Source organism: Dioscorea cayenensis, chromosome 9 (assembly GCF_009730915.1).
Source record: "Dioscorea cayenensis subsp. rotundata cultivar TDr96_F1 chromosome 9, TDr96_F1_v2_PseudoChromosome.rev07_lg8_w22 25.fasta, whole genome shotgun sequence".
Lineage (NCBI taxonomy): Eukaryota > Viridiplantae > Streptophyta > Magnoliopsida > Dioscoreales > Dioscoreaceae > Dioscorea > Dioscorea cayenensis.
The window spans coordinates 17067918-17073050 of NC_052479.1; positions in this window are offsets into that span (position 1 = coordinate 17067918).

Genomic DNA, 5133 nt, shown 5'->3' on the forward strand with positions numbered 1-5133 from the left:
GAGGTCGAAAAAAATTGAAGCACAGACATGCTACAAAAAGCACCGCCATACTCCACTCGAGGCTAATACTACATTAATAATGCTACGATGAGAAAAAGCACGCTTATCGTGCCTATAACACGGTCATGCATACGCAAGCACGGACGTGCTTAGGGCATGTTTTTAGGTCTGTATACTTTTACAATTTGGCTAAATTTGCATCAACACAAAAGCCAACAACTTACTTGTAAAGTGCATGGGGCATAAGCAAGGCCTGAACAAAGGAATGCTTATGTTTTATGGGTGTAATATAAATATGCATGTCTTAAGGATTATATATTTGCATATTTTTTTTAAGAAAATTACATCAGAAGAATGCAATGTTTTTGTTAAATAATTATATCAATGGAATCTCCAAGTTAAAATGAAACCATAATTTGCAAAAATATGATGATAGGGATACAAGCATACGTGCCGGAAAAGTAGTAATGTATGCATGAAATCAGTGTATCGATCCACAAAGAAGATTGAGATTACTAGTACTAATTCCTATTCAAAAAGTTAGCCTAATTAAAGTTGTAATGTTGTGGAAAAAGAAATAGAAATCATAAAAAAGAATACAAAATAAAGGACTAGAGAAAAGAGGAGAAGAAGTGATGTCCTGCCATAATATTCATCTAGGGTTTTGTTAAGTTCATGACAAAGGTTGTCTAATCAAGAAATCCTATTCGAACCAAGAGATTTTCTAAATTATACTAAACTCCTCTTCCAAGGTGAATAGTAACTAATTTATTATAGTGTTGATATAGTCACCTTACAATTACTATACACTCTATGAAATCTCAATGTGAATTAACAAGAATTTCTTAAATAAGTAATCTTTCTTGCAAAGAGCTCAAAAATAACTTGTTAATCCATACATACAGAATAGAAATGTGATTTCTCCTAAAAATCTATTCCCTATGATTACAAAAGAGCTCAAAAAAATAACTTGTTAATCCACTTTGGAGGAGTGAGGGAGAAGAATTCTCCAACGCATCCCCATTGTAAGCTTACTTACAATCCCCTTTAATCGTGACTTGTCTATGCTAGGGTGGCTATTTCTACTCGTCACAATGAAAAATTAAATATGATAACTAGGGCTCTTTGGCATGATAGAAATCAAGTAATACAAAACATATAATTAGATTCAAATAATATGGACTGCAATGAAGAAACAAATAAATCACAAAGATCAACAACCAATGTTAAAAAGATAAAAACCATAGAGTTCAACTATGCCAAAAATCTATCAAAATTAGCCCTCCATTAATGGAGGGTTAGCATTAAAAAGCAGAGAGCAAAAACAAAAACATTTTAAACACCTTCTCAATCGTGCCTGAGGAGGATCACTAGAGAGCACCCAAGGACGTTCTGCGAACACCACCAAGCTAGCCTTGACGGCTATGTTCTTCCACTCCAAGATGATGGGGTTGAATCTCCTCCTAAAATGACCTCCAAAGCTCTACAGATTCAACCCTCTTCTTTCCTTCGTCTTCCTCAAAAATAGATCAAAAGATGCCCTAGAAATCCTCATCAGATCTATTTATACTATGCCACTTACGGGTTCTTACGGGCATAAGGACATTGTTGTACAGAACTGGACATGGGTTGTGAGCCTTATGGGCTCACTTACGGTCTTATGTCTAGTCCAAAAGGTCTTTTGTCTATTGTTACGGTCTAACTTATGGCTGTAAGCGCTGTACCATAAAGTTCTCTATGTAGCCCTTGCGACCATCCTTATGGGTATAAGTTGTGCTCGTAAACTCATCTAGATGGTCCTTATGGTCATCCTTACAGCCATAAGTCCTACCTGTAAGGACCTTTGATTTATCTTTATGCTTCTCCTTATGGGCATAAGTTTGCCTGCAAGGTTCTTTCTAAAGGCTTACAGTCATAAGCCAGGCCGTAAGCTGCCCTTACGCTATCCTGTTTGCCTTGTCCTTATTTGAATGACGCAAAGAGAGTTTCATCTTCTTTGCTTAGGATCTAGAACACTTTTTTTGGCTCTCTTTCATCTTTAAGTGCTGCTCAAATCTTGAGAATACAAAACACACTATGTTCAACATCAAATTCCACAATATACCTCTAATAAATTCCTAATAAGTGTACCAAATGATAAAAACAAATGGGACATTGTACACTCATCATTTGATATAAAATAATTTGTTGGAAGAAAAGAACATGTTGATCACAAAAATTCTTTGATCATGATATGTCTTAAATAAGTTTAATTGCATAGTTTCCACAGAGATCTACTATTGCACTCTCATGGATGAGGCATATGTTGATTCAGAAGTTCCCCTTGCTTTGCATGGGTAGAAGAAATGCAATATACCATCCTTGTCTTCTTTTATTTTTATTTTTTTATTAAATTATCCCATTCCTTTCAATCTATGAGACCTGAATCCAATAACCTAAATGTTTAGAACTTAAGAGACCATGCACAACTTCTTCATTAATCATGTGCTTTGATCACTCCTTCTTTGCCAATGGCCAAATATCACCGATAGTTTGTGATGAGAATAAAGTTGAGACATATATTGTTCATGTTCAATGGAAAAGGCAAACAACATCTAGGGGTTGAACTACTTGTGTAATTGCATCTATATTCTTCTTGATAAACACCACGTTGGACTCCAATGAATCATAAATAGAATATTCTCATCGAGTAGCTATTAGTAGATTCTCTTCAAGACTATCAGGAGCAAAATTAAAAGCCATGGAGTTAATGGAAGGCTTTATGCATGCACATCGAGATCAAGAACTCCAATTGATGACTACAGATACCCAAACTTTTTAAGACTTAAGCTAATAACACTACAACATTCCATCACTAAATGCTAGTAAGATAAATTTTGCAAATGGGTAAACCTTTAGTATTAGTGTGAGTAAAGATTTCAATGGTAGTTAACTTCTGCGTCTAAAGTTATTTAGTGGCAGTCAAAAAAATCAACAATAAACGATATCACTAGACATGGAAAATTTTGGCTCTATAACTCTATTATAGTAGATTAAATTGAACGAGTGAACATTGCATAAAATATGTACTTTGCATACTATAAACTTGTGTACTTAGCTTGTCTTTTGGCAAGATCTTTTCTATATTAGTGCTCTATTGGGTAATTTGTGTTGATTGAGCAAGTAATTAGGTAACAAGGATAAAAATAATGAAAGTTGGATTAAATCAAAGTAAATCAAGCATCAAAGTGTAATTCCATAGAAGAGCATGGGTGTAGCACAGGAGTGCAAATAACTGATAAAGAGAAATTGCAGAACACACCTAGAGCACATTCTTTCTTGTAAAAAGCAATGGCATGCTCCTCGGTCATGCTAATTGCTAGAAGTTAAAACAAATTGCCAAGATTTGAGTCTCGAATTCCACAAGTAAAGAGCATGGGTCAAGCACACCTTAACACATGGATGCAATATCTTTCTATGTAAAGTGTAAAGCCTTGTAGCTAGGTTTGTGAAGAGGGCTTTTTTTTTAGTAAAAGCTTTATCAGAGGCTAGGGTTTCCAAAATAAGATAAAAGGATGCCCATTCTAGATGAATTGACTCCACTATGTCAGCCCTTAGGGAACCTAATTGAAGGCAAAATAGATCATCAATTCAGGAGTTACACCATTCACATAAGAGTAGCATAGAAGGAGTTCTTTCTATATAATTATTAATGTCTTAAATTTTAAATTTTTCTTTGGATTCTTCTAATATGATAGGCTAAACCTTTATTAGTGCTTTGGATAAGTGAACCTTGAGAAAACTTGTTGTTGATTACCTTCTTCTATATATATTGGCTAGTTAGTTGTTTGTTTCTTACCAGTCATGTATGTGTACTTCATACTTGTAACTACTTGTGTGAGAGTCGCAGTTACATATATAAATTTTGTGATTACGATTGAAAAATCAATAAGGTTAGATCATGGTATAGGTGATAGAGGGTGAGTGCACACCTAGGGATAGGGTATATGGTGTCACACTCTCCAAATTAGAGTTAAACCTTATAGTGTTATTTACAGGTTGTTATATACCTTGTAAAGTTAACCATACAGGAAGATTGAGTAGATATTTCAAAAAGAAAGGATGATAAGTTAATGAAGACAAGAGTAAAGAATGGTGACAATTTATAGCGTGGGGATGGAAAGAATAGCATTGAGGCATGGGAGATGACCAATAACACCTGGCAGTAGGATGCCAGAGAGAATACTATCAAGGTTCAGATGAAGAGTGGAGACATGTGTCAGAGAAGCAACCACAAGAGATAAATGAATGCATGATTGGTTGGGTTTGTGAGGCCTGGCGTGAGAAGCTATATAAGAAAGCTGAAGGCAAAAAATAGGGTTTATACGAAGAAAATTATTGGACTTGTTCTCAATGGAGAAGAAAGAGGTAGCGACGTGTCGATTTAATGTTTCCCCTTTTCAACAACGGTGAGATTGGTTATCTTACCTAAATATCTGTAAATAACTTGTTGTTAATCTCATCATGAGTAGATGTTTGCTTAGTGTTGCTTGTTAGTAGTTTGTTGATCTTGAGATATATTTTCCATGTTTTATCTTGGATTCTAATGAATGATGATTGGGGACTGAGATCTCAGTCACATTTTAGCTATTGCGTTTGGATTATGGATTATTTTTGTTGGTGATATTATTTTTTTGGGTTTGATCTCTCTCTTTGGGAGAGTTTTAGCTAGTTGTTGGCCTTACCTAAGGTACCAACACATATTGACACTTCTGGTACCTTACATCACACTCTCCAAATTAAGGTTAAACCTAATAGTGGGATTCCTAAAGCCTTCTAATACTATCATAGGGTGATTAGTGTTGCCATATAGGATGAGGGTTTGACCACCTTGTGAAATGGATCATTCTAATTTAGTAGTCTCTGCAGTCCAAGAACATTCAACACTTAGCTAATATAGAAAATCAATTACAAGATAGTCTCAAGGGGATTTGTGTCCAAGGTACCATGTTCTCATCTTGATCTCACCATAGATTTGCCATCTCAACCAATTTGTTCCATTACTTGTACGCATACAAAAGGGCGTACCAACTAGATATAAATAAACTTGTATATTTATAAAATTAAATATGCTATAATATATAAATCTCTATT